At 44.0% G+C, this 11,814-nt stretch overlaps 1 long non-coding RNA gene across 1 annotated transcript; it reads left to right on the top strand.

The window, feature by feature from the left end:
• The first annotated feature begins 9,283 nt into the window (after window positions 1-9,283).
• Window positions 9,284-11,436, top strand: LOC125759588 (uncharacterized). The gene is made up of 3 exons (XR_007417212.1): window positions 9,284-9,493; window positions 10,047-10,227; window positions 11,110-11,436. It is a non-coding gene; the product is annotated as an uncharacterized LOC125759588 (long non-coding RNA).
• Window positions 11,437-11,814: the final 378 nt, after the last annotated feature.

The following is an 11,814-nucleotide window of genomic DNA, read 5'->3' as shown; positions in this document are numbered from 1 at the left end:
AACGGGGTCGATAATGTGCTCCGCCAGGTACCTTAATAATCTCTGCCGTTCACAAGAAAACATTCTGCTCTTTCAATAAAGTCATTCAATTAATTTTTGTTTATCATTCTGACATTTAATTGGTCCTTTTCTTAACTAAACGTATGTCCAGATATAATGTTTATTTTGCACGGAGAATGTCATAAACTATTACGTCGTTTTACATGAGTTTTTGTTTTTATTGGGGTTTCCAAACATTCGAGCGCACGCTGAAATTTTGATTGTCTGGGTGCAAGTTCTGGTGTACTCCTTAAAACGGTTATGTACGCACGTGCAGCGGTGAAACCACGCGTTACGTGCGCCCAAAAGACGCGGACAGACTTCTCAAGGTTGAAATAGGCTGCGTAACAAGGCTAGGATGCCGTGCTTGTACGATAAGTGTTGTGCCGTCACCATGTAAACATTGTTTAAAGAGCCGAGCCCCATCCCCGTAGTGACTGCTCATGTGAATACTGTAGCCTACATTATCCTGCAATAGCCGCCTATATTCATTGTTGAAACGTCGTTTGTATTGGCTAAGCTGTGAATCTGGTGATCGTAATGCTCCAAAAAACCCACCACCACAGTAAAGAACACATGATGCGCTCACCCAAAGATGTTCCTCGCCTTCACGTGGCGTGCAACAAAGAAATAATAACCGAGACGGTCGCTTATGTGTCCTCCTTCATCTGCTAACACGGAACTTTTTATACCGGAGTCAACGAAGCGTTAATTTACGTATTTCTGTCACGGAAAGACATGAGTGATATGCAGAACGTGGGCGCATCGACGTCAAACAGTGCTATAGCTGCCGAACACGAATAGCCATCGTGCAAGCTATCATACATCAATGTACAATAAAGAATCAACTATACTCCTATGAAGACACGGTTGACTTTTATGTTATACTGATCCCTATGATTGAGGGATCAAACATGTTTTTTTTTTCTTCAGAGTTCATGTATTCATTCCACCCGGCACCCTCCTAAAGCTTTCTGCACCTAACCTGGTATTGAAATGCCTCCTTTATCAGCCAACCTTTGACAAAGTAACGATGTCATGTAATGACGCGATGACGTAACATCAGGTAATGTGACGTCGTGATGGCCCCACATATTTGTGCAATGTGTGACGTCGTGATGACGCGATATGATGATTTTTTGGATGACTGGTGTTGATGCCGCCGACTCGCGACGCCGAAGCCACCGACGGTCAATTTTCGCGTTTGACGAAGCATCCAAAGCCTTCGCTTTATAAGTGAATATATACCTATAGAACATACATGATAATACATGCTACATAGAGAAGCCCAGTGAAATCTATTACCTAGAATAATTAGTTGTATGTAAATGAAGACTACCGTTCATGGCTTCCCAGGATATAGAATCGCAATCAAGTTTAGACTCAATGTTTTACTAATACGCTGATTAATCGACGCAAGTGATCTGGCCGGAGCCAGAAGTTACGGCACTCTTTCAATGAACCAGTCCGAGTAGCCTATCAAAATGTCGTCAACCGACTTCTTTTCCAGCGCATTCGTAACAGTCAAAGCAATATCATCATCATCATCATCATCATCATCATCAGCCTGTCTACGCCCACTGCAGGGCAAAGGCCTCTCCCATGTTCCGCCAATCAATCCGGTCCTGTGCTTTCTGCTGCCACGTAATACCTGCAAACTTCTTAATCTCATCTACCCACCTAATTTTCTGTCTTCCCCTCACGCGTTTGCCATCTCTTGGATTCCAGTCAGTTACCCTTAATGACCACCGGTTATCCTGCCGACGTCCTACGTGCCCGGTCCATATCCATTTCTTCTTCTTGATTTCAACTATGATGTCATTAACCCCCGTTTGTTCCCTGACCCACTCTGCTCTCTTCCTGTCTCTTAAGGTTACACCTATCATTTTCCTTTCCATCGCTCGCTGCGTCGTCCTCAATTTAAGTTGAACCCTCTTTGTAAGTCTCCAGGTTTCTGCTCCGTAGGTAAGTACCGGTAAGATGCAGCTGTTATATACCTTCCTCTTGAGGGATAGTGGTAGATTACCATTCATGATTTGATAATGCTTGCCGAATGAGCCCCAACCCATCCTTATTCTTCTAGTTATTTCACTCTCATGGTTCGGCTCCGCGGTTACTAGCTGTCCTAAGTAGACGTACTCCTTTACAACTTCCAGTGTCTCGCCACCTATCGCAAAGCGCTGTTCTCTACCAAGATTGTTCCACATTACTTTAGTTTTATGCATATTAATTTTCAGACCTACTCTTCTACTTTCCGTATCCAGTTCAGTAATCATGAGCTGCAATTCGTCTCCCGCGTTACTCATCAATGCAATGTCATCAGCGAATCGTAGGTTACTGAGATGCTCTCCATTAACTCTTATCCCTAGCTCTTCCCAATCTAGGGCCCTGAAAACCTCCTGTAAACACGCGGTGAATAACATTGGAGAGATCGTGTCTCCCTGCCGTACGCCCTTCTTTATTGGGATTCTGTCGCTTTCTTTATGGAGGACTATAGTGGCTGTGGATCCGCTGTAGATTTCTTCCATTATGTTTATATAGGCTTCGTCGATGCCTTGATTCCGCAGTGCCTGCATGACTGCTGATGTCTCCACCGAATCAAATGCCTTCTCGTAATCTATGAAGGCTATGTATAGGGGTTGGTTGTATTCCGCGCATTTCTCTATCACCTGATTGATAGTATGAATATGGTCTATTGTTGAGAATCCTGTACGAAATCCTGCCTGGTCCCTTGGTTGATTGAACTCCAATGTCGTATTAATTCTGTTAGCAATTACTTTTGTAAATAGCTTGTAGACAACCGACAGTAAGCTTATGGGCCTGTAATTTTTCAGGTCTTTGACGTCCCCTTTCTTATGGATCAAGATGATGTTGGCATTCTTCCAAGATTCTGGTATCCTCCCCGTCGAGAGGCACTTCGTATACAGGGTGGCCAGTTTCTCTAACATAATCTCTCCACCGTCTTTCAACAGGTCTGATGTTACCTGATCCTCACCAGCTGCTTTGCCTCTTTGCATTCCCTTTAGGGCTTTCTTTACTTCTCCTGTCAATACTGGTGGGATGTCAGATTCCTCTGCGCTATTACTCCTTCTTACGTTATCATTCTGAATGGCTCGGCTGCTGTACAGATCTCTGTTCAATAGGCCGGCTGTTCTATTCTGCCTCGTCTTTCTCTTCCTCGCACAAGCCGATCGCGCTCTAGTGCTCTGTGCCGTTCTTCATCACCACAATATATATATATATATATATATATATATATATATATATATATATATATATATATATATATATATATATATATATATATATATATATATATAAGAAAGAGTACAGATATATATATATATATATATATATATAGACAGAGAGAGAGAGAGAGAGAGAGGGGGATAGATGGGCAGATGGATAGAAAAATACAAACAGAGAAATACATTGAAAGAAAGGGAACAAAGAGAGAAAGAAGATGGAAAGCGAGATACCAACTACACAGAGAAAGATACAGAAACAAAGACATAGACAAGAGTGAAAGAAAGGGAAGGGGAGAAAGAGACACAAAGACACAGAGAGATATTGACATAGAGAGAAAGAGCTTGAAGCAACACAGAAGCAGAGAGAAAAGTAGAAGGCCAGAGACCGACTATAGAGAGAGAGGGAGGTTGCGCTGAGCCTCGCAACGCTTAAAAAAGTGAAAATGGACGATTCTGGAGAGTGATCTCGTTGATTCTAGATTTTTTCCAGGCCTGAGCTAGGTGATGAGGGTTGCTTCTCGGTTGCTTGTAGGTCGTTGCTAGGCTTCACCTAGGTGATGCTAGGTTGTTTCTACTTTCATTCTCAGCGCGGAGAGGTTCGAGTTAAACCACAGACACGACACGCACATCCGATCTCCAGAGACAGAAACTCGCGCTGAAACCAAGTGTATGCACCTCATAAGTCTATGGGCACGTCGTCGTTTCGTAGGCCTTCCATCACTTCGGGGTCTTCTCGCAGCCGCGGTTGCCTTTCCCGTTACGTAGTATTCTGTTGCTGTACTTACTCGCGGTCTTCGGCTCTCTGCCGTCGCTTAGCAGTTGTTTTTTGTTCAGCTTATTGTTTTCTTCATTTTTAGTCGACCAGTGGTTTGTACAGTGGGATTTACCCGATTTCTGTGGCACATTTATTGGGCTAACTGTTGCTTTCTTCGTTATTATTGGACAAGTGGTGTGTAGTGGGATTTATCAATTTATATGGCACATACCCGTTCATAAGGATGATTGCTTTTTTTGGTTCGTCGGACACGGAACGATTTGCTAAACAGCTTCGCTGCTAAACAACAGAAGGCGAGACACCGACTACACAGATAGATAGGTGGGAAAACAAGGACTTTGAAAGAAAGATCAAAATAAAAAGGCAAGTAAGGGAAGAACGAGAGAAGAGCAAAAAACAGACAACGAAATAGACAGAGAGAGAAAGAGATGGAAAGTAACAGACACAAAAAAAGGTAAGAAAACAGAGAGAAAGCATCGCAGTGTATAGTACAGTACAGCAAGTATAGCTATCCGTGTGGCCTAAGAAAAGCTATCATCTTCATGAACCGGAACGCGCGCTCTTCATTGCCTTCATCCTGTTCTTCCTCTTCTGCTTCGTTTCCAGATCATATGCGCCGATGTGTCCACCGTGGGATGCAATAACAACGACTGACTGAGGATGCCACATTTACCACGGCAGCAAACTCAGAAATCCTGGCGTACCGGTGCCGTGCAACGCCAATGTCGTCACCACCGCTACGTGGTCGCCATGCTCGGGCGAGGTCGGACGACGAGGACGAGGAAATGGACGACGCTGACTGGTTCTAGGCAGCCACACTATACATAGTAAATTCACTGCACAAATTCACCACCACTTCAACAGCTTTGCTGTAACCTAGGCTAGCGTGACTTTTCGCCAACTGCGGTAATCTTTTTCCCCTATACCGATGAAACGAGAAGATGGAGACATAATGGGAGCGGTGGATAAACCGGCAAATACGAGGTGGACGGTTTACAGTTTGGCAATTCTCTGCGCACGATACTTTGTCCGTCTGCAAAATTGTGCAGCCTGAAGTTGCGTAGGAAACGAGAAACACCGCGAACCACAGGACAACACGAGAGCAATGGAACAAGTGCTCACTTACTACCAAGGCTTTATTCCCTGCAAGGAAGTACATTTACGCGCATTCTTCATGAAAGGGTGTGAGGGAGAGGACAACAGTGACAAGGTATCTGTTAACAATTGCACGCGATAAAGTGAAAAATGAAAAGCCATCCTACACGTGAAAGATATGCAATTTGCTGAGTGAGGAGCGCTGTCGAAGGCGAACTCACGCACATACACCTTTTTTTGTCGATGCGATACGCCCTATATATTTAACGTGCTCGTATGTCATAATTGCGCTTTACTGTTTTGCATTCATCATACATAGCATGACAACCACAGACAGAGCTGTGCGCGGCTTGCGTATCGTTCACGGGTACGACTGCTTTTCATTTTCTACTTCATGATCAGTGTGTATCTCTTGTACGGAATAAAGCCTTGGTAGTAAGCCAGCGCTTGGTCCATCGCTTTCCTGCTGTCCTGTGGTTCGCGCAATTTCTCGTTGTTTATGAACATGTAGCAACCAGCCGAAATAAGCACTCCACAGAAGTAAGACCACGACGCCTATCTTCGTGGGTAGTAACACTAGCCTCGCAGAATGACGACGGAAATCTCTAAAATGCTTTCTCCAAGCATACGTAGGGACCCTTTTCAACAAAGCAGTCGTGGGAGTTTCCGAAATATCAGACCTGCAAAACAACTATGAAATAAACGATGAATTAAATCAACATGTTCGATGAACAGTACTTCGTACACGGTGGGACGTTTAATCATAGCTATAAACAAGAATTAGATTCTTTAGACTCTTTAGACGTGGGCTATCAAAAACCACGCGCACTGTCGAAATCTGGGGCCGAATTCACAAAACTCACTTACGAGCAAATTGTCGCGTAAGAGAAATTTTGTCGCGTAAGTCGATTCACGAAGCGAAAAAAACGTCGTAAGAGGCCATCGTTATCACATCGGCCGCTGCTGTAAAGCGCGCTGTGACTGTCCAGGAACATGTCAGCGATGGTGATGCAGTTGCTATATTTGGTGACGTCACTGAAAAAGGCTCGTAAGTCGATTCACGAAGCAAAAAAATTGCGCGGAAACAGCGTGGCTACGAGAAAATCCCAAGAGTGGTCCGGACCACTCTTACGAACAATATGGCTGTTTATAACATGCAACTGCGGCGGGTATCTGGGTGCCGTGGCTAATTTTGAGCTAATTTACGGCCGTTTAAGGCTTCTTGATGATTGCTGGTACGTTTTATTTATTTCGGCGCTTTGAGTTTCGTGTGTTGTTTCGCTTGTACGCTATGGACTGTATTGGCACTCGTAGTCGTCCAATAAACTGGGAGTCGCACTAATTAAAGAAGCCTATTGGGTGTCAATGGCGAAACATTATGCATGCAAAGACTTGTGGTTGGATTAAAACCAAAGGTCTACATGAATGGTCGATGAAGTCGAAAGCGGCGCGGTATTTGGTCAACATTTTTTTGTTATGTTGTTGTGTTGCGTCCGACTTCCTCCAATGAGACGTCCAACTTATCATGATGTACGCAGCATTGGTCGAAACCACCACCAAAGAGGTTCAGGGGAGCACATCAGCTGCACGCTATTGGAAATAAAATTGAGCGGAGCATTTCAATTAGCCGTTATTAAAGCCTATTATGTGATTCCACAACTTGTCTAGTTGGATAGGGTTTAACTGCCCAATAGGCGCGATCGCTGAAACGCAGCTGTCGCTACGCGCTTTGGGTCGATCCAGAGCGGGCTCGTACATTGCAAATCGCAGCATATTATAGATGTGCGAGATTATGCATGAAATCTCAAACAAATCAAGCTTTTCGATCTTCACTGTTCGGAAACCGAAACGGAACGCGTTTATACGGCGAGCAGTCAGAAGTAAATGGATCCAGTAATTTGAAACGACATCAAAAATATGTGCGAATGCTCACGATTCTCGATTATAAACAAGCCTTTGCCGGATTCACGTCCCTTTGATTACTAACTGCCATTTAACATGGCGTGAGAATATCAATTGAAGGTGGCTTCACCCACTCATAAATGTATTTTGTGCTCATAAGCGTCAGCTTGACCTAGAAATCATCGCGTAGATAAGGCGAAACCCCCGCAGGAGGCTACTATCGTAGCAGACGACAAACGATAGCAGACGACGGCTTGGGCGAGAGGTGCAACCCGTGATTGGTTGGGAAGCAGTACTCTCTACAACAGCCCATCTTATGACGTTGACAAAACACTTCTTTCATCGCGCGCTACTGTCGTGTTCGTCATATCTTCCCCCTCGCACATAAGAGAACTTTTTATCTTCTCGCGAACAACGCGAAAGAGCATTTTCTAAGTTGTCTTAGCGCCTACCCCCTGCTGCGCAGTTTGTAAGAACAACATGGCGCCGTAAACTGTAGGTGTCGGCGCCGATTTTCGCAAACGCATGAGTTCCTTCAGCGTTCGACTGGATGTGCTGTGAATACCGCTGCTTTTCCGGTGCGCGCAAGCAGTGTGAAGACCGACGGCAGTGTCTCTTGGTGTGCCGTGAAGCGTAGCGAAGCCTGTGCCACGGAGTGTTTATGAAGCGGGGATCGGCGCCTGTGTACCGACGGTAACTGGCACTGGAGGAGCCTGCAATGTGTGTTTGAGTGTCGGTAACAGTTCGTTTGCTTCGCGTTCCTGTGTCTCATTAAGGTGCAGTGCGGCATTTCGAATTGACAGCATTTTGGCACGTTACTTGAGTGATTCCGTGCTTCCGTGATTCCGTACGGTAACGCATGAACTACGCTCTGTATTTGGTTCTTGCTTCGCCAGTGGTTAGCCCGTGCGCTTCTATTTTCTTGTGAGCAGTCCAGGCAAATGCAGTGTTCGGGAGTGAAACGATATGCGTTGTGAACAGTGGTGCTGTGTTGACATTTGCAAGACTTGTGAAGAGGCTGTGCCCGTGTGACAGAAGATTAAAAGCGTTGATAACCGTGTTTCGTCCTACGAAGTTGCGATGGTGCTTTTTGAAGGCTTTAAGGATTTGGCGCTGGGCTTGGCGCTTTCTTTTTTAACTCGTTGCTTCTCCTTTTTGTGATAACCGTAATTCGAACGTCATAACGTGTCGAACCGAAGTCGCTCGCCGAGACATTGTGCTGTAAATGTGGCTGCTTTGGCAGTATGCCTTGACTGTTCTCCGGTGAAAACTTGGACTTGTACCTGGCAGCGAAAGCACGACGTCACGCTTCGCTCCGGACAGAACACAATTCTCACTGGTGCTTTGCCTTGGATGAAGTCGTAGATAAGCACCTGCTAACTACAGGTTTTCGAGCCCATCTGTCGTGTCGTTTTGCACGGCACTGGAGCCTTGACTACAGCGGCCCACGGCGATTTCTCACGCTTCACCAGTGGACGTACACGTCTTGCTAGCGTTGCATTTCTACGTCAACGGCAGCTTCCAGTACACGGACGTCTTTTGCCTGTGGCTGCAGAGCACATTCCATTCCCGATGACACTGACGGCTGCTAATATCGTTGTGCCATCGGTGAGTTGAACTTGCGCAACTAATTTCGTTGCTATTCGTGTAGTGCTATAACGTACGTTTGTAAGTTTTTCATCCCAGCAGATGTACTGTCACCCCATGTTAAGTTCCAGTACGAAAAGTACTACTACCGCTTTGTATATACGTATATATGGCCAATATACATATATTGCAATATGAGCAAGTACACCAGCAGTTTTTATGATTTTGCTTAAGCAGGCTCTTATCTGATTATTAAGAGGAGCCTGTCTGTTTACCACGCTTGACAGTTGAGAGAAAAATATTTGATGCGAATTTATCTTCCAGGAGCCATTTAGCACTTTTTCAGGAATTCCCTTTGTATTGCAAAATTACTTGTATAGAAGATTACCGCTGTGGCAGCACTATACTTTACCAGGACATATACATTACAGTATGTAAAGCTTACATGGGGCTTCAGTTTGTTTCAAATTGAATAAAGCATATTTGATAGCTATGACAAAGCGATAATTTTTGTGTTTCTGCCAAATATGTATTAAGAGCGCTTTCAATGATGGTTTTTTTAATATATCCTTTTTGGCTTCTTCACAGATTGCAGATTTTCGTAAGGTCGTGGGATACATCTATTGCAAGCACTGGCAAATCAAGCCACCTTATGACTTGGAGCACCTGTACAGAAATAGGAAGGACTTGTGCTCCCTAAATCTACAAGTCTTTTGCAACGGTGGGGGTGTCATCATCCAGCCGACCTCAAAGGGGCCTGGAAGCACGCATGGCAGCCTCATCTGGATGGACTGTGCTCTGCCTGGGAGCTTCAAGGGTAGAAAACTGCATAATGGCTGGTTGCTAGGTTAGTTTTTTTAGGTGTTTTAGGTGTTTAACCACAGTAAACACCGGTTAATGTACACACCTTCACAACCAAAACATTGTTACTAACAGTGGATGCTTGTATTATTTTCACACAGCGATGCTAATTGGACGCGTAAAGAGAAGCAAATTATAATAGAATTGACAATGTCGAAAGTGTAAAGTCTACAGCTTATGAATTTTACTCCATAGATGTGAGACTGGAAAGTTGTGCTTTTGAAATAGCACAAGTACTTTTATTGCTTATTGAGCTCTTGTGCTTGTCACTCACTCAGTGTATCAAGTGCTCTGCATGGAAATAGCAAGCGGGAGAAAATCGCCTGGCTGTTCGCAACATGCAGGGAGAAAGAACTCTAGTTCAAGCCTCAGGCCACACAGGAGCAGTAAATGCGCATTTTACCTGCCGTAGCTTATCTTTTTTCAATGTTGCGGCACGTTGTATTTCCGCCGTACATGTTCTCAGCACAATTGCATAGTGGCACCGTTATTTCTACAAATCGTATGTGACCTGAGTACACGCTTGTTGATCTCTGAAGGTGACTCTCGCTATGCCTGAGAGCCATGGGTGCTCACCCTCCTGTCCGTGGCTGGCCCAGCTGAGCAGCAGTGCAGTGCAGCCCCCACCCATGCAAGACAGGTCATACAGTGCACCTTTGGTGTTCTGAGCAGGACACAGCGTATCCGTCCGGCATGGCAGTGACATCAATAATAATGATGGTGAGTGTTTGTGGAAGCCATAAGAGCCCATTAACATGCATTTATGGATTATGAGTGTGTTTGTTGCTCGCAATCATTTCTCCTAATCAAGTGCATTTTTTTGCAAAGTGTAATTTTGTTAGGACAAACCGTTTCGAGCAACAAAAACACACATAATCCAATAATGCTTTGTGTTTTCAAGTCTTCAAAATTGCTCCTTCACACTGTATGATGAGGTGGCTATGTTAGATAACTTTAAAGTGATGAACAATAACTGTTGTCTTGTAACATAGAAATACGTGAGTACACTCTAAGAACAAATCGTCTATTTGGGAGTATTTCTGCTACACAGCAATAATCAAAATCTTGCTTGCTCGCATTTCCTTTTATCAAAACCCCGCTCTTGGCACTTTTCTGTCAAGAATGCTATGTCACTTTGATAACACGCGCGTCATTCGTGACCCGGAAGTCCCGGGACCGTGGTGATAACGCGAAGGAAGGTACGTGAGGTGGATGACGTTATAGTTGTGGGGTAGCAATACTCCACAAATACTTGATTTTTTCTTAGAGTGTAGCATAGTAAACTCATTTTTGGTCGGCTTCTTGCACCTAGTGTAAATTCGAAATAGAAGATACTTTATTGGCTGATGTCTCACTATTAGGCAGAAGTTTGTTGCCTTCAAAATGAACATCGTAGGTATACATTTATATCATAAAATAATTTTTCAAGGTCTTCATTGTTGGTGGCTCTATGTTCAGACCTTTTTTCCTTGTTTTTTATTATATTTCATACTTGTCATTGGATTCTGAAAATACGACAGCTAGACTTTTTCGCACATATCAGCTGTCGATTTTTACACATAGCATGGTTGTAACAATCATCTGTATTTTTCTATGTCCCAGCAGTGCCATGGGATCAGGTGCCCCACTGTCATGTAATTGTACAGTGTATCTCGGACAAAACACACAAGGCCAACAAGTAGAGAGCGACTACCAGTGACTGTGTCCTTCTGTTCAAAGTGCATGTCAACAGAAAGAATGCACTGTGATAGTTGGAACAGCTTGAATTGTATGGTGAGAATCTGCACAGCTGCAGTTTAATCGTTGAGCAGTGCATCATTCAGCAATTCCTTGCACCTGAGGATTCAAAATTAATTAAATTCTGCATTTAATATACCAAACCTTGACGTTAATGTATATCACACTGTAGTGGTAATGTGCAAATTAATTTCGGCTACCTTGAATTTTTAACATGCACGTAACTCAAAGTGCATGTGTGTCTCTGCATTTCACTGCCATTAGAAACAGCAGCCATGGTCGGCAACCAAAAGCGTGTTTTCATGTTTGGTAGTGCACGAATGAAACCATTGAAGCGCGTAGTTTTGCTTTTGGTCTATATAGGCGTTCAGGATACATGCATTATTATAGCACAAATGGTTTTATGTAGATATAAGCTCTGGAAAGTCATTTTCCGCGGATTATTTAGATGCAAAAGGAGCGTCACTATTCCTAGTATGTCCAACAGGCTTTAGCACCTGTGTAATGTTGTCATATCGCATGCTTGTCCTCTTCAACGGTCAACCTTTCTGCATTTACTGTGTAAGTTTT

This window comes from Rhipicephalus sanguineus, chromosome 8 (genome assembly GCF_013339695.2).
Source record: "Rhipicephalus sanguineus isolate Rsan-2018 chromosome 8, BIME_Rsan_1.4, whole genome shotgun sequence".
Lineage (NCBI taxonomy): Eukaryota > Metazoa > Arthropoda > Arachnida > Ixodida > Ixodidae > Rhipicephalus > Rhipicephalus sanguineus.
This window is presented reverse-complemented; position numbering and strand designations above follow the sequence as displayed.